Source organism: Aotus nancymaae, unplaced genomic scaffold (genome assembly GCF_030222135.1).
Source record: "Aotus nancymaae isolate 86718 unplaced genomic scaffold, 86718_ANA_hifiasm-v0.15.2.pri h1tg000019l, whole genome shotgun sequence".
Taxonomy (NCBI): domain Eukaryota; kingdom Metazoa; phylum Chordata; class Mammalia; order Primates; family Aotidae; genus Aotus; species Aotus nancymaae.
In genome coordinates, this window is record NW_026988431.1 from 15,046,799 (window position 1) to 15,073,892 (window position 27,094).

The 27,094-nt window shown below is 35.2% G+C and overlaps 1 long non-coding RNA gene across 3 annotated transcripts; it reads left to right on the forward strand.

Moving 5' to 3' along the window:
* Positions 1 to 17,887: 17,887 nt before the first annotated feature.
* LOC105727060 (uncharacterized) lies at positions 17,888 to 26,725 on the forward strand. 3 transcript variants are annotated; one of them, XR_010343440.1, is made up of 5 exons: positions 17,888 to 18,574; positions 19,205 to 19,315; positions 22,076 to 23,156; positions 23,436 to 23,518; positions 23,792 to 26,725. It is a non-coding gene; the product is annotated as an uncharacterized LOC105727060 (long non-coding RNA). The 3 variants fall into 3 exon arrangements; XR_010343438.1 differs by having other exon boundaries at positions 22,076 to 23,518; XR_010343439.1 differs by having other exon boundaries at positions 17,898 to 18,574; positions 22,929 to 23,518.
* The last annotated feature ends 369 nt before the right edge of the window (positions 26,726 to 27,094 follow it).

Below are 27,094 nucleotides of genomic sequence, written 5' to 3' on the forward strand. Positions count from 1 at the left end.
ACTTCTTGAAAATTATAAAACTACAAGCGGCATTTTTTTCTAAATGAAAACAGAATAAAATATGTGTGACTTTGGGATAAGCAAATATATCTTGGCTAGGACACAAAAAGCAGAAACTGTAAGTTTAAAAAGTTAATTGGAGTTTATTAAAATTTTAAAAATCAGTGCTTTCAAAGGTACTCAAGAAAACCTAAAGATAGGCCACCTACTTGGAAAAATTATTTGTGATTTACATCTCTAACAAGGGATTTTTATCCAGAATATATCAAGGGTTTGTAGATCTGAAACATAAGACAACCCAATTTTTTAAATAAAAACAAGTTTTATAAGAATTTCATAGGACAACATATACTCAGAGGCAATAAGCACATGAAAAGATGCTTAACATCACTGGAAATAGAAAAATGGACACTAAAACCACAATTTGATATCAACAAATACATATAAAAATGGCTAAAATGCAAAACACTGACAACTTTACACATTGTTGAAGCTATAGAGCAAAATCCCTCATATTTCATTGGTGGAAATGAAAAATTGTAGAGCCACTTTGAAAAACAGTTTTAGAGTTTCTTAAAATGCTAAACATACACTTCACATGTCACTTTACTATTCCACTACTATATATTTACCCAAAAAAATGAAAATATAGTTAAAGTCTTGTGCATGAATGTTTATAGCATTTAAAAAAATCACAGCCTAAACCTGGGAATAACCAAAGTGTTCATGAACAAGTGAATAGAAAAATAATTTGTGGGGTATTCATATAATGGAATATCATTTCAAAAGAACTAGAATCCATTCTCAGCAAACTGACACAAGAACAGACAACCAAACACCACATGTTCTCACTCATAAGAGAGTGTTGAACAATGAGAACACATGGACACAGGGAGGGGAACATCACACACTGGGGCCTGTCGGGAGGTGGGGGGTAGGGGAGGGATAGCAGGGGGTGAGGGCATTGGGGAGGGATAGCATTAGGAGAAATACCTAATGTAGATGACAGGGGGTTGAATGCAGCAAACCTCCATGGCACATGTATACCTATGTAACAAACCTGCACGTTCTGCACAGGTACCCCAGAACTTAAAAGAATAATAAAAAATTATTGATATATGCAAATATCATGAGTAAATCTCAAAAAGACATTATGCTGTGTGACAGAAGCTAGACATAAACAATATATACCATAAGACTCTGTTTGTATAAACCAACGGGAAAAAAATTGATCTATTCTTACAGAAGACAGACCATTGGTTACCTGTGGGCAGAAGAGATGATTGAGCAGACTGGGAAAAGAGGACAAGATATTGTTTTTAAATAATAAAAATTCTTCATCTTGACTGTGGTAGTGATTATGTGAGTGACATGTTTTTCAAAACTCATCAAATTACACACATGTAATAGGTTTTAGTTATATTATGTTAATTTATCTTATTAAAACTGACTTCAGAGAAAATAATTACAATTGCCACAAAAACACAGGATACCCAGCAATAACAATAACAAAGCTCATCCAAGAACTTGGTAAAAAAGAAATGATCAAACTCTGAATTCATTTAAACAGATCCACATAAATAGATGTATATACTATGTTCATGAAAAGAAAGACAGAATATAGTGAAAATGCAATTTCTCCTCAATTAAGCTATAAATTAAGTATGATTTCATTCAAACCTAGCAGTTTCATTTTTTGTAACTTAAGCTTATTTCAAAATGTACATGGAAGTATTAAGGACCAGGATACTAAAAATAAACAGAAGTCAAAATAAATAAAAAGTAGTGTTAGAGAGAGATTTCCCAATAGATATCAAGATTATTTTAAAGCTAAAATACTTATCACTATGTTTGGTCTTGGCATAAGGATAGGCCAATAAACCAGTGAAACTAAAGAAGCTCAAAGAAAACCCCGGTATACTTGAAAATGCCACAAAGTGCCATTGCAAGACAATGAAGAATGAATGGATTATATCATTAATGGTCCTGAGGAAATCAATTAGCCATCTAGGAAACAAAAATGGGTTCCACTTCACACCACATGCATTACACATTCCTGTTACATCAAAGACCAAAATGTGAAAGGTATAAATTTAAAACATTAATTAGAATATCCCAATGATCTTTGAGTTGCGAAGCTTTTGTATACAAGACAAAAGGTACAATCTTCAGGGAAAAATAAATTGATACATTTGACAACAATAAAATTAAAGAAAAAAACTGTTCATCAAAAGATTTTTTTTAAAATTGATGTTTCAGAATGGTAAAAAAAGGATCATAATGGTAAAAGGATACATAATGGTAAAAGGATCAATGCAACAAGAAGAGCTAACGATCCTAAATATATGAGCACCCAATACAGGAGCACCCAGATACATAAGACAAGTTCTTAATGACTTATAAAGAGACTTAGACTCCCACACAATAATAGTGGGAGACTGTAACATCACATTGTAAATACTAGACAGATCAATGAGACAGAAAATTAACAAGGATATCCAGGACTTGAACTCAGACCCAGAACCAGTAAACTTAATAAACATTTATAGAACTCTCCACTTCAAATACATAAAACATACATTCTTATCAGTATCATATCACACCTATTCTAAAAGTGACTATATAATTGGAATTAAATCACTCATCAGTAATTGCATAGTATTTCATAGGTTTAAATGAAATATTGGTTGGCTGCTTGTTTGTTATTTTCTTCCCCTATTCCTTCCTGTCTCCATTGTTAAGCACAATTATTGGCATAAAAGAGGTTTTCAATTCCGATTTTTAGACTGTATTCTAGCCTGGGCAATAAAGCAATAGTCCTGTTCTCTCTCCCTCTTTCTCTTCCTTTTTCTTCCTCTCCTTCATTCTTTTTTTTTTCTTTTTTCTTTCTCTCTTTAAAAAAAAAAAAGAAAAAAGAAATAAAGAGCAGACATTCTTCCTTTTCCCAGTGTTAGGGGGAAAGAGCTCAATCTTCTATCTTTAACATGATGAAAAAAAAATTGATGTTTCAGGTATTTATTCCTATGTTAAGAAGTACTCCAAAATTTAGGAGTTAGCTTAAAAACTTCAATCATTTTATTTGCTCACATATCTGCAGTGTGGGCTAGGCTCAGCTGAGCCTTCTGCTGGTACTGTCAGGTGTCACTATTGTGGCTGCAATCTTCTGCTAGGTTAATGAGGGCTGAATCAGCTGGGTTGCTGATGTGGCTGGCCTGTTCTACCTCTTTAAGTGATTCTGGGTGTCACTCCACTATGTGACATCTTTACATGGTCTGTCTGGCAGTAGTTTCTTCCATGGTGGCTCAGGGCTCTCAAGTACAAAAGTCAAATATATCAGGTCTTCTTGAGACAGAACTCACACAAAACTTGCACGACTTCTTCTCTCTTACATTCTACCAGGTAAAGCAACTAATAATTCGTATTCCATTTTACAATCTCGAGACTGACAAAAAGTAAAAAGTCTTACCAAGCATTGGTGATGGTGTTGAGACTGCTGGTGGAAGTGGAAGTTGTTACAAGAGATTTTAGAGGCGATCAGCCAATATTTTATAAAATTTTAAAGCCACATATTTCCAGAACTAACAATTTCACTGTTATGTGATATGACCTAGAAAAGTCTTATGTACATACACAAGGAGACAAGTACAAAAATGTTCATAGTAGCTTTGTTTGCAACAGAAAAACTAGAAAACAATCTCAGTCTATTAACGTGAGAATGGACAAACTGTGGTAAAGTCATGCAATGGAATATTATACAGCAATGAAAATGAAGTAGAACCACATATATCAATATGGGAAAAATAATCAAAAACAATGTTAGATAAAAAAATAAGTTGCCAGGATATATATATATACTTTTACTACTTAAATGTTTATTGCTAAATAATATACATTATTATTTTGCATATATATAATATGCAAAATATATATATTATTTATATTTATGTTATAAAATATATAATATATACTTTGCATATAAATAATATGCAAAATAATAATGTATATTATTTAGCAATACACATTTAATTGGTAAAATATATATATTATTATTTTGCATATTATATATAATTTGCATATTATATATTTTATGTATAATATATAGTATATATATTTTATATGATATGATAATATTTTATATATGTATAAAAATAATAATATATTTTGTATATAATATATAATATATAATATAATTTATTATATTATATATAAACAATAATATATATAATATGCAAATTAATAATGTATATTATTTAGCTATACCCATTTAAGTGGTAAAATTATAAAAATATATAGGCGGTTAAACAGCAAATTGAAAATAGTGGTTACCTTGAGGCATTACCTAATTGCAATGAAATTATGGTGCCATGCATAAAAGAGTTTCATCTGTATTTTAATACTTTCTTTGTTAGACTGCACAGTAGATCCAAAAAAGAAGTCTCTTAAAAAATATTTTTGTTAGTTTGAAGTATATCATAACATAAGCAAAAAAATAAAACACCATGAAGAAAAATATTGAACATTATAGCCTACGGTGACCATGTTGGCTTACTTATTGCTTAGAAAGACAGTTCTTAGGAGAATCAATAGAACGTCATTCAGGAATAAATGGGAGAAAGCGTAGTCACTATTCATAAATCTTTGCCTATTTCTATTAAACTGCCAGAGGCTCTTCTCAAAGAAGACAATCAAGCAGCTCACTAAAGGGGTCTTTTCCTCTAGGATTATGTACCATTTTTATTAAAACAATCTCTTAAGATATTTTCTTCTATGTGTGATGAAATTAAATTAACAGCCAAAGTTAGGCCTTGCCTATTCCATCTAAGACCAACCTGGTTTATAGCAACATGAATATTTATAAAATATGCGTCTCATTATCAGACAAAAAGATACATGTGCAAAGGCAACAATTATCTTCTCTCCAAAATCGCAGAATAGAAATGTTTCCAAGATAGAATATAAAGTTATTTCTCCCCTAGAAAACGCCCTGTGATGCAAGAATGCATTCCTTTTCTTCATTCCACTTCAGGGATGTTTGATACAATGAAGAATCTGCCGTATAATGAGATAATGTGTTCAAAATAAATACAGATCACAGCCAGAAGAACTGTCTGTTTCTGTATCATGTTTAAGAGCATGTGTTCTTTGTGTTTAGAGAGAATGTGTGATGAGAAATATATAATTATGCTCTCGGGCCAGGCATGGTGACTCACACCTGTAATCTCAGCACTTTGGGAAGCCAAGGAAGGAGTACTGCTTGAGGCCCGAAACTCAAGACCAACCTGGGAAACATAGCCCTCATCTCTTCCAAAACAGAAAAAGAAAAACTAGTCCAGCATGGTGGCACACACCTGTAATCCCAGCTATTTGGAAGACTGAGGCAGGAGGATTTTTGTGCCCAGGAGTTCAAGGTTACAGTGAGCCATGATTGTACCACTGAACTCCAGCCTGGGCCACAGAGCAAGATCTGGCCTCAAAAAAAAAAAAAAAAAAGAAAGAAAAAGAAAGAAAGAAAGAAAGAAAAGAGAAAGAGAAAGAAAAAATAATAATTGTACTTTAGAAGATAAATTTTATTTACATTGAAGTGATGATCTAATACATACTTCCTACCATCTATTCTCATACATACATACACATCAATATAATTTTACCAATAAATCTGATAATAAAGCCACACATTAAAAAAAAGAACTTGTAAGTGTGAATGCATGTATATAAGATGGAAAAAAGAAATACGAACTGTCTTCTTTGATCAAACCTACAGAATTATGCTTGACAAGATAATTTCAAAATATCATTCTTCTTAAAACTACTTGGAGATAGGCAATCTGAAAACGACCTAAACAATTAACTCCTACTCATTCTTCAAAACGGAGTGCCAGTAAAACCTTGGAAAGCTTTCCCCGAGCCTCCTTTCCAGCGGCTGAATTAGGCACCTCTCTCAGCATCACGCCCCCAGGATCTCTTCCGCTATGGCACAGACCCTAGTCCTCCATCACAGTCATCTTTGTGTCATGTTCCTCTTAGAACATGAATATGTCACAAAGAACATGAACACCGGGGGTCCGATCTTTTTCAGGGTCCTCGACCTAGCATCATGCCTGGCACCTCATATTCACTCAACAAATATTTGATACTCTAAACTTTTACTGACATATATTTGGGATCTGCATCCCTGCAAATATCAGTCTAAGGCTCTATTCTAATTCAGGCAAAAAGTTTTTCAGGCAGCGTGTGAGGAAAACAAAAATGCTGCTTTTTCAGCAACGTGCTACCACTTTGTGTTTTTATTTTCCTGTTTCTGCAGTAGAGCATTCTGGGTCATAACCAGAGACAACGGTCCTCTAATTGAAATACCAGTTACTTTTCTACTTTCCAGAACATTGCTTTTAAAATAATATACTTTAAATGAAGTTGGTGAAAGATGCCAATGATATAAGCTTACTTTAATGCACATCTTAGCAACAAAGATAGCACTTCATTCAACTTGCATTAAAATTTTATCTTGGATAATATTTAATATATTTTCATAATATGTCTGGATTTTTGTCACGGTATATAGAGATATATGCAAGAACGCTCTATCTCAAAAACTGGAATAAGAGATTGAATTATGTATTGGACAAAAAGAAGTGGCAGATGGTATTATAGATCACGCTGAAACACTGGTATTTATACAATAAGCATTAAATACATTTCTCTAGATAAATGAGGTTATTTGCAGGTATGACGCACCTAACCCTGAAATAATGGTTTATTTTAGGTTTGAGTGCATCACACAGCTTATTTTAGAGGCTGCATCTGTCAGAATAAAACTGATGTGATCCAGAAATTAAAAAGATATCAAAAAAGGACTCCAAGCATACCTAGAAATGTGTGAATAGAAAGAGAACATAAAACTGAAGGTTAGAGTTCCTTGGTCGTGGAAGGGGAATAAAATTAATAACTGAACTTCAAAGGGAACTGAGGAAAAGAAGTTAAGGTCATGATGAATGTTACTTTAAAATCATCCCATGGATAAAGAACTGCAGCCAAGTACAAAAAGACTAAATGACAGTTGAGAACTTACAGCAGTCCATGCAATGAGTATGGTTTCCCCTAATTATTAGAGACCGAAATAAATCTTTTGAGTGTGTAAAAGAATGATTCTATAAAAAAATTCAAAATCACTTCTCTTTCCAGTTTGTATTTTGAAAACTCATCCTTAAGAAAAGCTGAGGGATATAAAAGTAATTTTTTCATTACAAATATTATTATCCAGCTTATTTCTCACATCTGCTTTCAATTGCTTCTCTTTGTGGAGAAAGTAAATTATTTTTTCAAAAAATATATTTTATTCAGCACCAGAGCAAAAGATCATCCTCAATTTAAACTAGTGACCAATCCACTTTTTTTTTCCTGAAACTATCAACATTTTACTTGGAAATTTATTGCTTATGCACCTTAACAGAAAAATATTACATTACAAAGAAATGCAACACTTTGGTCAATGACAAACCGCATATGCGGCAGTGTTCTCAGACGATCATAATTTCTTCCTGATGACTTGCTAATCTGATTCTGTATAGGCCTAGGCTAATGTGTGCCTCTGTGCCTTACTTTGCAACAAGAAAGTTTAAAAGATAAAATAGAAAATGAAAATTTTCTAAATAGAGCTTATAGAGTAAGGATATCAAGAAAGAACATATTTTTGTACAGTTCTATGATGTGTTTGTGTTTTAAGTGCCATTATGAGTCAAAAACTAAGATAATTTAAAAGTTTATAGAGGAAAACATTACAGTAAACTAAGCCTAATTTATTATTAAATAAAAATATTTTCTATAAATTTGGTGTAGTCTAAATGTACATGTTTATAAAGGCTATATTAGTGTACAGTTAGGTCTGAGGCCTTCATACACACCACCCACTCACTGACTCACCCAGAGCAACTTCTGCTCCTGTATGCTCCATTCACAGTGAGTGCTCTATGCAGGTATACCATTTTTCATCTATTATACCATATTTTACTGTACATTTTCTATGTTTAGATACACAAATACTTACCATTGTCTTATGACTGTCTACAGTGTCCATTATAATAAGATGCTGTACAGATTTATAGTCTAGGAGCAAAAGGCTATGCCATCTAGCCAGGGTATGCAGTAGGCTATACCACCTAGATGTGCGTAAGAAAAAATGTATGACGTTTGCACAATAATAAAATCACCTTATGACACATTTCTCAGAATGTATCCCTATTGTTCAGTGATATATAATATTTTCTATCATATTGTCTAAGATTTCCAGATTGTAGGAATAATTTCTTCAATGTAAGCTCATTTTGGAGGCTGGCCTGGGGCCTCCCCTGACACCCTTGTACAGCTATGCCCTTGACCCAACTTCAAGTACAGAGTGGGACATTCTGTCATTTATCAATCACTTACTGGTACCTAACATTACCCACTCTTTTTTAAAAATGTGAAGTAAAATACTAAATTGAAAGCAAAGTACTTACTTGCACTTGTGAAAATTTCTGGAAACACAAACATATAAGTCCCACTATTTCCTTTTAAATATTCATTTAAGCATGAATATGAAATATGTTTACATATGCATTGATAATAATATCTTCAGAACAAAAACAATTATATAAAAATCAACTTACATGTTGCCAAAGAACAAAAAGGCTTTCATATTTTCTCCCTGGTTATCCTACTTAAATACAGGAATTCCTCATTTTATTGCATTCTGCTTTATCGCACTTTGCAGATATTGCGTGTTTTACAAATGGAAGGTTTGTGGCAATCCTGCATTAAGAAAGTCAACTGGGGGCATTTTTTTTCAACACCATGTATTCACTTTGTGTTTCTTTATCCCATTTTGGTAATTCCTGCAATGTTTCAAACTTTTTGAAATGATTCTATTATGATAGTCTATAATCAGTGGTCTATGGTCATTGATTTTTGATGTTACTATTGTGTTTTGGATCACCACAAACTGCACCATTATGAGACAGCAAACTTAACTGATAAAAGTTGTGTGTGTTCTGATTCCTCCACTGATCATTCCCTTCCTCTTTTCCTCTCTTGGGCCTCCCTATTCCATGAGATATAACACTATTGACATTAGGCCTACTAATAACCCAAGTTGAAGTGAAAAAAAGAGTCAGATGTCTCTCACTTTAAATCAAAAGCTAGAAATGATTAATCTTAGTGAAGAAGTCGTGTTGAAAACTGAGATAAATCAAAAGCTAGTCCTCTTGTCCAATTAATCAATTTGTAAATGCAAAGAAAAGATTCTTAAAGGAAATTTAGGGTTATGCCAGTAAATACACAACTGATTTTTTAAAAAAAACGAAAACAACTTTATTGCTGATATGGAGAAAGTTTTAGTGGTATGAAAAGAAGATCAAACCTGCCACAACATTCCCTTAAGTCAAAGTCGAATCCAGAGCAAGGTGTTAACTCTCTTCGGTCCTATGCAGGCTGAGGTGGACAAGGAAGCTGCAGAAGAAAACCTGGAAACTAGTAGAGGTTGGTTCATGAGGCTAAAAGAAAGAGGCAATCTCTTTAACATAAAAGAGCAAGGTGAAGCAGCAGCAAGCAGTGATGTAAAAGCTGCAGCAAGTTACCCAGAAGATCTAGCTAAGATCACTAATGAAGGTGGCTACACTAAATGACAGACTTTCAACATATATGAAACTGAATTCTATTAGAAAAAGATGCCGTCTAGGACTTTCATAGCTAGAGAGGAGAAGTCAATGCTTGGCTTCAAAGCTTCAAATGATAGACTGACTTTCTTGTTAGGGGCTAATGCAGCTGGTGACTTTAAGTTAAAGCCAATGCTCAGTTACCTTCCAAAAAGCCAAAGGCCTTTAAGAATTATGCTGAATCTACCCTATTTGTGCTCTATAAATGAAAAAAGAAAACCTGAATGACAACACATTTGTTTATAGCATGGTTTACAGAATATGTTAAGCCTACTCCTGAGACCTAATGCTCAGAAAAAAATTTCTTCAAAATATTGTTAATTGACAATGCACCTAGACACTTAAGAGCTCTGATGGGGATGCACAAGGTCAATGTTGTGTCCATGTCTACTCACACAGTATCCATTTTGCAACCCAAGGAAGACGAAGTAATTTTAACTTTCAAGTCTTACTGTTTTTTATATTTTATTATTTTTGTATAGAAAAGCTCCATGTGGCCCAGGCTGTTCTCAAATTACTGGGCTTAAGTTATCCTTCTACCTTGGCCTCCCAATGTATTAGGATTACAGGCAGAAGCCACTGCACCTGGCCAAGTCTCATTATTTAAGAAGTACAATTCATAAGGCTACAGGGGTGTCTGATGGATCTGGAAAAAGTAAATTGAAAACCTTCTGGAAAGAATTCATCATTCCAGATGCCAGTAAGAACATTTGTGATTCATGGGAGGAGGATAAAATATCAACATTAGGCCAGACACAGTGGCTCATGCCTATAATCCCAGCACTTTGGGAGGCTGAGGTGGGTGGATCACAAAGGCAGGAGTTCAAGACCAGACTGGCCAACATGGTGAAACCCTGTCTCTACTAAAAAATACAAAAATTAGCTGGGCATGGTGGCTCGTGCCTGTAATCCCAGCTACTTGGGAGACTGAGGAAGGAGAATTGCTTGAACTGGGAGCCAGGAGGCAGAGGTTGCAGTGAACTGAGATCATGCCACTGCACTCCAGACTGGGCTACAAAGCGAGACTCCACCTCAAAAAAAAAAAAAAAGTCAACATTAATAAGAGTTTGGAAAAAGTTGGTTCAAATCCTCATGGATAATTTTCAGAAGTTCAAGACTTTCAAGAAGGAAGTAATTGTAAATCTGGTAAAAAAAAAAAAAATAGCAAGAGAACTAGAATTAAAAGTGGACCCTGAAGATGTGGCTGAGTTGCTGCAATCTCATGATAAAACTTGGATGAGTAAGGACTTGCTTCTTATGAATGAGCAAAGAAAGTGTATTCTTGAAATGGAATCTACTCCTAGTAAAAATGCTTTGAACATTGTTGAAGTAACAATAAAGGAATTAGGATATTCCATAAACATGGAATTTTGAAAAAGTTCCACTATGGGTAAAATGCTATCAAATAACTTTACATGCTACAGAGAAATCTTTTCTGAAAAGAAGAGTCAATCAATGCAGCAAACTTCACTGTTAAGAAATTGCCATAGCCACCTCAAGTTTAGCAACCACCACCCTGATCCATCAGCAGCCTTCAACACCATCAACATTGAGGCAAGACCCTCCATCATCAAAAGGATTAGGACTCGCTGAAGGCTCAGATGATCAATAGCAATTTTTATCAATAAAGTATTTTAATTTAGGTATGCACATTTTTCAGACATAATGCTATTGCATGCTTAATACACTACAGAATAGGGTAAGTATAACTTCTATATGCACTGGGATACCAAAAATCTGTGATTTGCTTTATTGTGATTTTGCTTTATTTTGTTGGTCTGGAATAAAACCCGTAATGTCGCTAAAGAATCCCTGTATATGATGCTAAAAGCTATTCCTGGATTCCAGGAACCACAAGTCTACGATAAAGACATGGAAAAATAATGAACATACAATATAATCTATTTATACTCAACTTCTAAAAAAGATTATTATCCAGATGTGGTGGCACATGCCTACAGTCCCAGCTATTTTGGAGGCTGAGGTAGAGGAATCACTTGAGCCCAGGAGTTAAAGGCCAGCCTGGGAGACACAGTGAGACTCCCATCTCCAAAAATAGACTGACTCCAAAAATAATTAATGCATTGATCAAGCTTCCTTATTTTAACATGCTTATAATCTTGCTCGTGATCTCCTACATAAATAACTGAAAATCATAGCTGTATGCACATGGAATTATTTTCCACTTCTAATATGTAAGATTTTTCTACTCTGAATAAAAATGAAAAAGCATTAATTCCATTGAGCAAAAATCTACATCAAAAGAATATTTTTCTCTGTTGAAAAACTATTATGTGTTCTGTTCCAGAAAGACAGAAAAAAGCACATTATATAAAAACAGTGCATGGTTCAAAGCAGGTAAAGTTCTGTTGGAAGCCTACTAGAATAATTGAAGTGGGACCAATTACACATGAAATTGATGATTATAAAACAGTTGATGATTAAATATGAAGGAGATAATAGCTCTGGAGGACTTCAATAGCAATATAAACTGAGACAGAGGTAAGTGGGAGGGGAAATTACAAACCACAAAGCATCCCTAAATTTTTAAGGGATATATACACATCAGATATTGCTTTCAAATATGATTAATTTTGATTACTTAACATTTTTTAAGAACTGGATATTTTACATTCTGATTTCTCTTTAAAAATCAGAACACTGATTATGCTGAGCATACATGCCTGTAACAGTGATTCTCAAAATGTTGTCCCTGGACCAGCAGCAACAGCTTCAATTGGGAACTTGTTAGAAATAGAGAATCTCTGACCTCTTCCCTGATCTACTGAAGCAAAAATGCTGGGGTTGGGGCAGAGCAATCTGTATTTTTAAAAGTTTGCTGGATTATTTGGATGCATGTAAAACTCAACAAGTTTTCCATGCAGCAAAACTCATGTGGCAGCAAAAGGCAGGGTTGTGCTTGGTTAAAAAAATATGTGTCGAGTTTTTGTTCTTTTTGCTTAGAATTGTCTTGGCTATACAGACTCTTTCTTGGTTCCACATAAAATATGTTTGTATTTAATTATCTAAAGTGTTTTATTTTATTTATTTCTCTAAAGTTTTTGTTTCTCTAAAGTGTTGAGGGGAGGGCATGGGGTTTCTTCTTTAATCTGTTAACAGAGGAAACCATTGTGATATTGTGATTTATAAAAGCATATTTATATTTGTTCTTAATCCCTGTTTCCTGGCACACAACTTCTAAAAGACAGAATTTCCAACGTGATTATTGTCTTTTGCATGCTAAGGAGATGACTGGCAGCTAGGGGCTCCTGGATAGCCATAGGATGGAGGCTGGTTGCCAGGAGAACCAACCACTTTGTTAGAAGGTTGGAACTTTCAGCTCTGCCTACTCACAAGGTTGAGTTTATCACCAAGGGCCGATAATGTAACCAATCATGCCTATGTAATGAAACTTCCCTAAAAACTCAAAAGAACAGAGTTTAGAGAGTTTCTGGATTGCTGAACACATATGATGCCTGGATGGCGGAGTGCGTGGAGAGGGCATGGAAGCTCTGTGCCCTTGCCCACATGCCTTGCTTTTTGCCTTTCCTCCATCTGTCTGTTCATCTGTATCCTTTACTAGCAAACTGTTAAACTTAAGTAAAGTGTTTCCCTGAATCCTGTGAGCTGCTGTCGCAATAATCAAGCCCAAAGAGTGGATTGTGAAAGCGCCAAAGTAGTTGGTCAGAAATGTCACAGTTGGTAACTAGTCAGATATGAGCAGAGCAGGAGAGGACTTCGCCCGACCCCGAACCCACACGTGCACCAGGAACATCAGGCAATCATCAGATGATGGTCAGGTAATTATTAAACTGCCTCTTCTAAAATAATAATTGGTTGCAGCCAGAGCCAAGGAAAAGCAGTTTTCAAAGGCTAGAAAACCCTGAAGCTGGTGATCAGAAGTTTCCTGATAAGATCTCAAGAGTTGGGCAAATGGGCTCTTGCATTCTCACTAAGAGGCAAAATGATGGAGTTTAACTGTATATGACCTTCTAGAAGTATTCGGCTGGTAAAGGAAGAATGCCTTAAGTGAGGATGTGTACAACTCCAGTAATCACACTGCATGTGGTTCCCCTCCCAAGCACTGGCTAGCGACTGTGCATGCGGACAGTCCACCCCAAGGGAAGAATCGGGGGAGAAGTGACACAAGACCCTGGAAGTATGCCAACATATAAAATCCCAAGTTAAAAGGTGAAGCCATGCTCTTGATCTCTCAAGTCACCTGCTTGGCCCTCTTCCAAGTGTACTTTACTTCCTCTCATTCCTGCTTTAAAACTTTTTAATCAACGTTCACTCCTGCACTAAAACTTGTCTCGGTCTCTCTTTCTGCCTTATGCTTCCAAGTCAAATTTCTTCTGAGGAGGCAAGAATTGAGATTGCTGCAGACTCGTATATGTAACAGAAGCATGGCTCACAATCTGAGGCTTGTGATTGGCATCTGAGGTACGGCAAAGTCTTTTGAGACTGAGTTCTTAATCTGTGGGATCTAATACGATTTCTTGGCAGATTGTGTCAGAACCGAATTGAATTACAGGACACCCAGCTGGCATCTGCTAGAGACTTACTTGGTGTGTGGGGAAAATCTTCACACGTCTGGCCACAGAAGTGTTCTGTGCTGTATTGAGTCAGAACGAGAGAGTAGGAAAGACTTTTTTTTTTTCACTCTCAGAATCATTTTATTATATTCAACAATTAGACTATCTTTTCATACCTACTTGGTAATTTAAATAATTTTCTGGTTTGGTTTGTTAAAACTTTATTTAGAATTTGCCATGTATGTTATTAAGTGAATTATGCTACAACTTTTCTTTCTTTTCTAGTTTATTATCAAGGTTATATATTAGATACTTTTCCATTTTTTCTCTTCCAGCCGGGCTCGGCGGCTCACGTCTGTAATCCCAGCAGTTTGAGAGGCTGAGGCATGCAGATCACTTGAGGTCAGGAGTTCAAGACCAGCCTGGCCAACATGGTGAAATCCCATCTCTACTTAAAAAAAAAAAGATAGGTATCACCAATTTTTAAAAATTATAAAACCTTCCTATAGATAGAGATGAAGCTATGTAGTTATTTGGATATACAGCTTATCTCTTTATTACTATATTCTGTATCTGTGAATTTGCCTACTCAGTAAAACTTGTTTATAATCCCCAAATCAGTACTCGAGTGTTTCTGCAGTATTCACAAAAATATGCAGAGCAGTGAAAGATTTGAGTATCCCAACACACATGGTCCCACCTGAGGTCAAACAAAATGAATCTCTGCCTCCGTATTTTAATCCTGTAAACAAGTGTCCTTTTTGTAGTCTATTTAGTGCCACATTTTTCTCATTTTTGTGCTTTTAGTTGATGATTTGGGTTCTTTTAAATGACCCCTAAGTGTAGTACTGAAGTTCTCTCTAGGGTCGCCAAGTATGAGAAGGCTAAAATGTGCCTAATGGAGTAACTGTATTTAGTCCAGGCACGTTACAGTGTTGTTGGCTCTGAGTTCAATGCTAATTAATTAACAATATGTATTAAATTACTGTGTCTTTAAACAGAAATACATGTAAAACAAGGTATTGATTGATCAGGTGGTAAAAATGTGACCAGAGGCTCACCAAAATCTATCCTTTCATTTCCACTAACAGCAGTGGTTTGTATTTGCTAATTCAATGTTTGTGGTGACTTATTAGGCCATATTCTTATGAATAATGACAATTGACTGCATTTTAAACTACTAATTCAATTTATTTAATGATTATAGGTTCAGTAGGCTTTTCCTTTCTTCATAAATCACTTTTCTTAATTTAAATTTATTTTTAAAAATTGTTCATTTTATAAATGTTTTTGCCACTGCAGAGATTTTTTAAATTTCTGCACTATCTGTGGTTGTGTTCTTTTTTCCCTTCCTAATATTGTCCGGTTATGCTCTTTCTCTTTTTTCTTTGATAAATCTTACCAGATTGTTTGCCTATTCTGTTTTAAATCTTTTTGTTTGGTTTTGTAAAACCTCTCCATCTTCCTTTTCTATTTTATTAACATCTCTTTTACCTCATTTCTTCTACTTATTTAGCTCCTCATCATTTTTAATTTTCCAAATTTGTAGGTTGAATATTTTTGTTTCTTTATTTGTGTTTTCTAATACATAAATTTAAATATAAAAAGTGTCATGTTTTTTATTTTACAAGTTTTTCATTTCCCATATCATTTAATTCTAATGATGGGGCTTGGAACATGCTAATCTAGATAAGGCACTTTGGGATACTATTTTAAGCTAAAAACTTTTGGGAAAACTGAAGTAAAAGGATCTCTTCGACCTTTTCCCACCCTCCTTCCCTGAAGCGGGCCATAAAACCAGAAAGAATTTTCTAACCTCTCCCTGAAGTAGGGTATAGGACCCTCACATGAAAGGTGCCCACCATCTACCCAGAGGAAAGGAACAGCTTTATTTCTGAAGACAATGGAGCGCAGAAAATAATCGGAACAAATAGGCATTACTAAGTTTCCCTTCATTTATTGCCATTAGTCACACTCTATTTGTTCAACCATATTTTTCCATGACTGCTCACTCTTCATCAAATGTAAACATAAAAATACACAGGTTTCTACTTCTTTGGGACTTCATTTTCTTATGAAGGCTGTATTACATAAAATTTACATTAAACAAATTTGTTTGTAACTTTGTAATTAAATATATTTGCATGCATGTTTTGTTAATCTGTCTTTGGTTATATGTGCCTTCACCATGAACCTTATAATAGGTGACAAAAAAAACTTTTCTTTCCCTACAATAATTACTTATAATTCATTGTATAATTTTTTTGGTTTAGGAATTTTTACCAAAGTGCTGAGTTTTTGTTTGCTTTACATTCCAAAAATATAGGCATTGCAATTTCCTTCTTTCTCTGATTTCTAAATTTACTGCATTGAGGTTATAAAACAAAGAATGGAAGATGATAATTTTGCATATACTTATTTGGGGTTCTATTATGTGGTCATTTTGATAAATGCTCTACGTGTGCTGGAAATGAGTGAACATTTTTTATGAATGCAAGATTTTATATATTCATCAAATCCAACTTATTATGTTATTTAAATTTTTATTATCCCCAATAATTGTTTTTGTCTGCTTTATCATTCATTGTCAAAAAGAAGTATTTTAAAATTACCCATTAAGATTTGGAATGTATTCATTATTGTCCTATTTCTGTTCATTATATATCATTTACCCTGAGGTTAGGTTTTAAAGTATATAAGTTTTCAGGATCATAATATCTTTTTGATGCATTGTTCCTGTTTATTAATAAGAAATTATCCTTTTTGTTCCTAGTGATGCTTTAAAAAAAAAAATCTTACCATTAATACTCCTGCTGCCTTTGGTTAGCTTTTGTCTAAAGTAGGTGCTATCTTCAAGTTCTGAAATGTCAACATAGGAGCAAGCTGGCTTCACGACCCTCCATAGAAAACTGAAAACAATTATACAGTGCTGAGATTATCACCAGCAACATATCAGAATTCAAATACAAAGGTAAGACAGTTCCTGAGGCCACAGAAGTGGGAAAACTCTAAGCAGAAAGAAAGATACTCAACAGCAATCTTCCTGCAATCCACCTGACACTAAGTATAGAGACAATTTCCTTTCAATTCATGGTTTCTACACTGGAAAAAGTGAGACTGAGTTGGACAAGCAGCATTTTTGCTTCCCTGGTGGAAGATACATTCATGCCTCATTCATGTGGCTGTGGAGAGGAACTCCTCTGCCTGTGCAAAGGACAAGGAAGAGTAGAAAGAACTTTGTTTTGTGGTTTGCATGCCAGCTCCTCTGTAGTAGAATAAAGCACCAGGTATATTCCTAAGGTTTCTGACTCCAGGCCCTGGCTCCTGAAGGGCATCTCTGGGCCTTCTCATGGCCAAGGAGAACTTGTCAACCTGAAGGGAAGGACAGAAGACTGGCTGACTTTGTCACCTGCTAATTGTAGAGCCTTAGATCCTTGAGCAAACATGGGCAGTAGTCACACAGTGGTTACAGCAGGACTTGGTCAAGATCCAGGTAATTTCACATAAGTACTTACCTTATTCTTATCTTTTGTATGGTTCATATAATAATAGTTTATATATTCTCTTGAAGAGATCTATTATAATTTGACCAATTACTTAGTGATATTTATATAAATATAACATTTTAATATTTATTAATTTTATAAATATATTTATATTTTCTCCATTTTAAAATCAAAATTTAACAATAATAAGCTAGGTATGCTGGTTCATGCCAGTAATTCTAGTGCTTTGAGAGTCCAAGGCAGGAGGATTTCGTGAGGCCAAAAGATCAAGCCCAGACTGGGAAACATAGTGAGACCCTGACTCTACAAAAAATTTCTTTTAATTACTTGGTGTGGTAGTCCTAGCTACTTAAGAGGCTGAGGCAGGGGGATCCTAACCAATAGAATTAGATAGGAAGCTAATGAATTATTTATTGGGAATAATCCATATTCAATATTCTATATTGAACATAAATAGATTTAATTAATATTCCTAGTCTGAGATAGAAAGATAGATAGACAGACAGACAGACAGACAGACAGACAGATAGATAGATAGATAGATAGATAGATAGATAGATAGATATTCAGATTAGCCCATAAATTATGTCAGTTGGCTTCCTCACTAGGCTTCTTTACTCACATCACTGATGTTCTATGCTCCTATTTCTCTATAGTGAGCCTCCATGGTTGATGTTAAACCCTCCTTCACTTTTGGGAACGAGAAGTCATCACCCTTGGTCAGCTGCCTGACACCTTTCTGTGACTGCCACATTATATGAGATCTTTCTCACTTTAGACAGTTTGGCTGTTACCGTCCTTTTCTTCAATGCCACTCTCTCCCCATAAATCAGCAAGCAGCAGAAACGTGAGTGACAAAAAATTATGTTTTCCCTAAAGCCCAACTGTACCAAATTTCTGTTGCATTTAATTGTCACTGTATTTTTAAAATTCAGAATCTCCTGTCTGTTTCAATCAGCTATGCCATCAAGCTGCCTGTCAACCTATCTTCAGCAGGATATTTACAGTATTTCTCATGAAGATTTCTTTAAGTAAATATTTTCTTTCCTAATTTTGCACCACATTTTTCTCCTTATTTCTTTTTTCAACACTGTTTCTTAACCTGAAAATCCCATTCTACTTTGGCACATTAAAAACAATTCAACAGATGTTGCACCCATTCATGTATGTTTTCTTTTTTTGCACAAGAATAGAAAATTGGTGGAGGAAGTGAATCTGTTGATCTGCACTTAATGCTGGTGCCATCAATGCCTTCCTCAGAGTGCACCTTACCATCTGTAAGCCTCACTGTAGGCCAGTTGTAAGGAAGATACTAAGTTATTTTATTGCATGTCATGTCTATGCTCATTTTTTATCTGGTCAAGCTGACAATAACTGTTCTGTTTTTTTCAATGTAAATGTCTAAAAATATTGTCACTGGATTTATTTATGTTGTGCAGTTTTTTGTTGTTGTTGTTTTGTCTTCTATATTCTGCAGTGATTTCCCATGGAGTCTGGGTATTTGATTTTCCTGAAAGAGAAAACAATCCCTGGAAAAAAATAGTTGCTAGTGCCGAATTTGCCCACATTAAACTTTTGCAAAAACTTGGTAAGAGTTGTGTATAATTTGGTCTATACTTAGTGTTTATATGATTATAGTAAAGACTTTTTCAACTTAAGAGTATGTATAAAGAGCAACTAAATATCTGCATAAACAAAAATTCAACTTAACAGATGCTTCATCAGCTTGTCACTAAACATACACATGATTACATGAATTATTTTACATCACTCAACACATTTATTTAGTTTCCACTCCTTGCCTAACACTTCAGTTAGGCACTTCAGGAATACAGACGAACTGTAAGATTTCTCTTTTCCAAGTGTTGAGCTTCTTAGTCAGTGTGACATAAATGAATATACTATAGGCAACCAGAGAATAGTATTTATTTTTAGACATCTATATAAGGAAGATTTTCATTATAAGAAAGCAAAACCTGTAATCCAGTTGTCCAAAGCCTGTCATTTACCAATTTTAGGACTAATGTGTCTTCCAATATGAAAACATAAAATGTAGTATAAAGTGCCCCTTGTCATTTTACTACAATACTTTCATATAATTAGTGCTTTATAAACACTGAATGAATGAAAAACTAATTGAATATATATTATGGTTTATGTCATTGTACTAATGTTCTACAAGAATTTACATAACTGTCATTCACAAAAACTCTTTTAAATACATAAATTGAAATTTTACTGTTATCTTTGTTTTGAGCCATTCAATTAAGAGCAGTAAAATAGATCCCTGATTTAAATATTTTATAGAATTAGTTGCATCATAATAAAAAGAGTAGCCTTATTGAACTCAGTGACTTCGGCTTAATAAAATGTGTCTTAAACTAGTCCTGAAAGTTTAATAAAAGTTATTCTTAGATAGAAATATAAGGAAAGAGATTTTCTGGCACTCTTATGAACCTTTATTATTTACAAGTGTAAATGTATGAAAGCTCCAATCCTTGGAGAATTTATCTATTCTAGTTAAAGCTAAGAATGTTGAGAGAAAAACGAAGGTACATCCTTTAAACTTTCAAACTATGAAATGTAATTTATCTGTATCATTAGAAGTCATTCATTCATTTGTGGGCCTTAAGTCTCTTAAGAACTTACGAGGCTGGTAATAATTATAAGAATGTTAGCAAAATACAGATAAATAAAAGTGGACAAGATTCTATTTGTATTCTGACAAAAAGTAAGGCTAGGTGTGGCTTAGACTGCAAGGGAGAATTTTCAGGTTTTAGAGCTTTATGGAAATGAACCTTAAACACAAAAAGAAGTCCTGGTTTTAATTGAACAAATTGTGCTATCTTTTTGCCATAGTACCTGTGTGGATATTGAACTGGAAGATGCAAGCTTTTTTTTTCATTCAAACAATGACTTCTAATTAAAACCTAATAAAATATAAGGCAGAACCTAAAATGTTTTCAAGCTGTGACTAGATAATTAGCTTTGGGGTGACGTTGACAAGATTCCTAGACAGGTCAGGCATTAGACTTTTGGGATGACTTCCAAAGACCTGTGGTAATTTGGTATCCCCCCTTTTAATTAAAGTAATATTTGTATAACTTGAAAATGTTTTAATTTGGAGAATATCACTTAGTTTTTTTTAGAGAATGAATGGTCTGATCCAGTCAGAAAAGTCAGGAACCTTCATACTTAGAAAATGTGTTCTTGGTTACAAATTGCACTCTTCATTCAGAAAACAGCCTTCAAATGCTTTCAGTTAAGATACCTCTGCAAACACTTGTCTACATTATTGAAAAGAAAACCCAAAGCACGTGTTGCATCAGTAGTGGCATCTTCACTTATCAGACAGTTCATTCATAGTTTGGGAAATACCTATTTAAAAACTTGTTGAGGAACCGGCATGATGGCACATCTGCCGGTGGTCTCTTGACCTGCAGGAGGATCCAAGTACCTGGAAGAGAGAGTGCGTGGAAGAAAAGAGAGACAGATAGACGGGGTCTGGAGGACTGAATAGGCTATGCCTAAAACAGCAATTTATTTTATGCACAGGGTCTCATTATGTATCTTTCAGCCTGCAGAGGCTGACGTCAAGTCACATTGTGGAGATAACAAAGGAGAACAAAAAATTACAACATTGCAAGTCTGGGGTTCAAGATAAAACTAGTAAAAGGAGAAACATACAATCAGCTATCATAAAGATTAATCCAAAAGTCATATGATAAACAAGTGACCTTTTCCTACATATCTGATAATCAAAAACACAGAAACTGAGTCAAACCAAGTTATAAATCTTAAGGGTAACAATTTCAAAATGACCTGTGAATAATCACAAGATTCAGTAAATGCTTAGTCACAAAGTCATAAAACTAGCCCAGAACGGGAACTTCTAGAAACACAATGTCTAATATAACCACACAGCCTTCACCCAGCCATAATATTAGGTCAGTGAACCAGAGATAAACTTCTGCAAAACAAAACTCTTTCAGCTCTTTCATTCCCTTAACTCGACTGCCTCCAGGGTGGGGCGAAACGTGTCTGGGCTCAAACTCCATTATGGTGGAGACACTATTGGGGTCTCTATGCTGGAGTGATCCCCACAAAAACTAAACCCCAAATTTTCAGCCTTCTGAGAATTTTTATTCTAGTTAGTATTGAGAGTCAAAAAAAGTTTTAAAAAACAAGTAAATAAATAGCACAGCATGTTAAAACATGGCAGTGCTGTGGGAAACAAAAATAGAGCTTGTTAAGAGGGCCAATGAGTTGTTGGGAGTGAGTTGCAATTCTAAATGGAAGATCAAAATAAATTTCATTGAAAGGATGACATTTGAATAAATACTTATAGAGGAAAGAGTTAGCCATGCAAATATATTGGAGAATATGTTCCAGACAGAAGGAAGAGTCGAAGCAAAGGACCTGAGGCAGAAGCCACCTGGCATATTCAAAGATTGTACAAGGCCAGTGTTACTGGAACAAAGGGAGAAAAATAAATAATTGATCCTGAAATGTGGCGACTACAAAGATGCAGCAAGAAACCAGGCTATGTGGAGTCCTGTATGCCATGGAAAGTACCATTTGCTTCACTGGTTTTACTCTAAGGGTTAAATGAAACCATTATAAGGTTTTGAGAAAGGGGATGACTTGATCTAACTTACTTTTTAATGGGTCTGGCTGACCACTGTGTGTAGAAGCAGTTCACTAAAATATCAATTAGTGGGCATCAGTAATAACCAAATTCAAAGACTGATACCAAGCCCTAGTTCTACTTAATCTCTTCACATCACTAATCACATCTGAACATTGTCTGGGGACTGGAAAGACCCATGTGGCAAACTCAGACAGCATAGGCAATTCATGGGCGTGCATTACAGGAACTATTTACAAAGATGTGGACAAGGTTAAGTGAAACTGACAGTCAATCATGAATCATTCAAGGTTAGAAATAGCAGGGAGCTGTTACAACCCCTGGGTCAGAAGGGCAAGGTGAATGGTGGTTATCATAACTTAGGGGTAATTTCTGTAGCTGTAGGAAAGGATACTACAAGAGTCATGTCTCTAAGGAGGGTGCTGGAAAAACCAGCATCAAAGCGTTTAAGTGCAGACTTGGTCCAATGCTGTTGATATGCTACAGAATAATTTGAATATAACCAAATTTGATGTTTTCTTTGTTGTTGTTGTTGTTTTGTTTTTGTTTTTAGGTTTTTTTTGAGATGGAGTTTCACTCTTGTTGCCCAGGCTGGAGTGCAATGGAATGATCTCAGCTCACTGCAACCTCTGCCTCCCGGGTTCAAGCAATTCTCCTGCCTCAGCCTCCAGAGTAGCTGGGGATTACATGCATGTGCCACCACGCCTGGCTAATTTTGTATTTTTAGTAGAGACGGAGTTTTTCCATGTTGATCAAGCTGGTCTCAAACTCTTGACCTCAGGTGATCCACCTGTCTCAGCCTCCCAAAGTGCTGGGATTACAGGTGCAACCCACCACGCCTAGCAAATTTGATGTTTTCTTATGCACAAATCCATATGTGGGAAATAGTTTCAAAGTATTTGAAAGAAACAAAATTGCAGAATTGAACCACACTGGGTAGAAATACACAAAACACACACATACATTCACCTCAAATATCTCCCTGCTACCTCAGTTCATTGTGCGTGTTATGATCCATATCCATTCACATCTGATGTTACAACTTTTCTTCCAATTTCAGATAACATTTTTTTCAACACTTATATTACCTCACGATCTGCAACCTTACTAATACTCACAAGCATACTCCAGGTGCTCGTTAAGGTAAAGTACCATATTTATTGTCATATTTATGAGTATTTCTTAAGCATTTAACATGTACAAAACTGTTCTGCAGCTTTTATTGGGTTTTCATCTTTGTGTGTATGTGTGTCATGGACAAAGTTTTTGAGTGTTGTGCCCAATACCAATTTCCCATAATTCAGTGCTTTATAATTGCATGATTTTACACACTGTGGTAATTTTTAGGAATTCATATGTCCTGTTACAGCAAAATGAACTGTAAATACCAAGTCCTCAATCACATTCTCTTTCCAGTTTCAGCTGATGCCTCTTATGTAACGCCCAAAACCACCAGGAAGCCAGAGCAAAGAATCCCACTGTTGTAGTCCATAAAGGGCAACCTCCTGGACAACTGCAAGGTGGAAAAGGGTGGAGAGTGGATTTGAAAATGCAATGTAAAAGAATGCAGCACTGAAACCTTTTTTACTTTAAAACTCCTCTCCTTTGATTGCTAGCGCCTTGCTACTCAAAATGTGGTCCAAGGATCAACAGCGTTAGCATCTCCTGAGAGCATATTAGAATAGCAGAATGTTGGGCCTTTCCACAGAACTACTGAATCAAAGTTCGCCTTTCAAAAAAATCCCTCAGGTGGTTCATATACACATTGAAGTTTAAGAAACACAGTTCTCAAATCATATTTAATTGTCTCTTCTATCTCCTACCTCCTTGGCAACTGTCTTGCTGTATCTTTTCCTAGTGCCTCTTTCTCTTCTTACTCTACAAAAGTTTCAAAGTTGTGACAGACCACAACTGGCCTATAACCTGAAGAAATTTTAATGGTGGGTGAACTTCAGCTTCAAAAAGATCATTCCCATCCTGGTAGCTAGCTCCAAGGATACTACACAGAAGTAAAATAGCATCTGTTCCCAAGAAACCAGGTCAAAATCATTAGTCAAGCTTAACTAGTTTATGCTGACTCAAATAAAATATACTGTGTCAATTTGCAAGAAAAACAAAATATAATGCTTAAGCCAATCATAACAAATTGACACTTGTTAACAAATATAGATTTAGTTTATCTTATAAAGTAGCAATGCCTAAGAAACTTAGTTGGCTACAAATTCTTGATTAGTTAAATTTAGTAAACAACTTTATCTTTATGCTTTACTTTCAACACCTGCCAACCTAAAGAATTGCAATCTTCACATTCCTGTTCTCGCAGAAGATTCTCCCAGTTACTATTCTCAAGTCCTCAGAATTGTCTTTGATTCAATTCATTTTCTTGATCTCACTTTTGGAAGCCAAATAATCACTGAATCTTAACAACTCTTTTTTTCTCAATGCCCCATATCTTTTTCATTTTTTCCATTCTCATTTCTAAATTTCTGGGTAATATCCTTATTACCATTTACCTTGGATACACAGACAACCTCCTATGTCATCTTTCTAAATTTATTGTTTTCTTACATCAGTTAGTTCTACCCCAATTTCCAGGAGGTCATCACTGCCTCCAGAGTAAATTAGAATTTATGACTATCCCCAGCCTAAAATTCACAATTCCTGATAAATTTGTCCCAAACTAACATTCTAAATTTATAATGGAATCTGCATGATATCCTTAGCAGCTCCATCTCCAACCACAGAAGAGGTGACAGGTCTCTATAATTGCTTCCCTTACTATATATATAAACACATTGGAGAATTCCTAACTTCTGCTTATTGCATGCCCATATAATTCCTGCTCTCCAAAGAGACAAGCCTGGAAAACCATGTCCAAAGTACATGGTTGGTCATTTCTGGGCTGCTCTCTTTGACTTTCATTAGTTTTTGTTCTTGGCACCATTTTTTGAGATATCCCTTGATTCTGTGTTTTATAGTCATAGGTCATATCTTGCTTCCTTCAGGGCTCCATCCTGGAAAACCTCAGCTCGTGTCAGTGCACCGGGACCCTTTTTTGGTTGAGAGATGGTTGTACAAATCTTATTTCTAGATTATTCCAATTCTCTAGTTCTCTAACTAAAATAGTTTCTTAAACGTTTTATCCCCCATGAATTAAATATGCATTCCTTTTCTCTCCAAATGTACAAATTGTATGTACTCTTCAAGAACCAGCTGGAATCCAGCTGCTGCACAGGGATTCAATGCCACACCGCTTCTGCCACCCCAGTCAAACCACCTTTCTTCACTTCAGGAATTTTTGTTTTCTATATTAGTCCTTATTTTCAGTGACTCCTGTGGTTTAATGACATCGGGCACACTTTCCTGATTGCTTAACTCATGTTTATGCCTCACCTCCCTAACAGGGCCAGGGACAAAGTCTAATTTTCTTTAAATCCCTTAGAAGTTTTGCTTGTGCTCTCCAATATTTGTTGATTGAAGCCATAACAAGCACTCTCATTTTTTTTAACAGAAAAAGAGGTTTTGGTCTTAATGAAAAATATTTGGTAGGTTCTGGACACTGTGAAGGTGCATGCAAATACTACAAATGCAATCTACATGCTGACACATTAACAGCACTTTTAAAAGTCACCATTAAGGATTCAGTTCAAGTCTACTTACCATTAAGTTTCAATCCCACGGCAATTTCCTTTTCCAGTGTCCATCTGTTCTCAGTTACATTGTCTCTGTAATACTACTTAACTTTAACCATTAGAGAACAGGTTAAAACGGATCCATAATTAAATTTATCTCAAAAAGCTATTAATTCTGATTTTTATTACAATGATTTCTATGCTAATAGATATTAAATGTGTTCATTGCTTGTCTGAAGCTTCATTCCATTGTATTAAACATACATGTAAACACATGTATATCTTATATGCCATATTTAATTTTATATACATGTATATAAAATAGAAAATTATTTGCTTCTAATATGTTGTGGTAACTTTTAACATAAGAAATATTACAAAAGAACTTCCAATATCTGGGGTATTAGCTTTCAAATTTAATAAATTTAGAATGGTCAGTAAATTTGAGTGGTCAAATAAGATAGCAAAGGAAAGCCATTGTTGTACTCCCAAGTACTCATAGTTTGGAAGGCTGCATATCTGGAAAGACTATAATGTGTGGCACCTCCCCACTCCCTCTTTCTTTTGTTCCCATTTCACCATGTGACAAACCTCCTCCCCTTCACCTTCTTCCATGATTGTAAGCTTCCGGAGGCCTCCCTAGAAGTCAAACTAATGTCAACACCCTGAGGTTCCTGTAAAACCTGCAGACCTGTGAGCCAATTAAACTTCTTTTCTGTATAAACTACCCAGTCTCATATATTTCTTTACAGCAATGGAAGAATGGCAGAATTTGGTACTGAGGAGTGGGACCTTGCTATAAATGTGAAAGCAGCTTTGGAACTGGGCAATGGGCAGAGCTTGGAAGAGTTCAGAGGACTCAGAAGAAGACAGGAAAATCTGATACTTCTTAGAGACTGGTTAAATAGTTGTGACCAAAATGCTGATAGTGATATGGACAGTGAAGTCCAGGCTGCCGAGGTCTCAGATGGAAATGAGGAACTTACTGGGAACTGGAGCAAAGGTCACCTGTGTTATGCATTAAAAATATTTCTTGGCCTGTAATCCCAGCACTTTGGGAGGCTGAGGCGGGTGGATCACGAGGTCA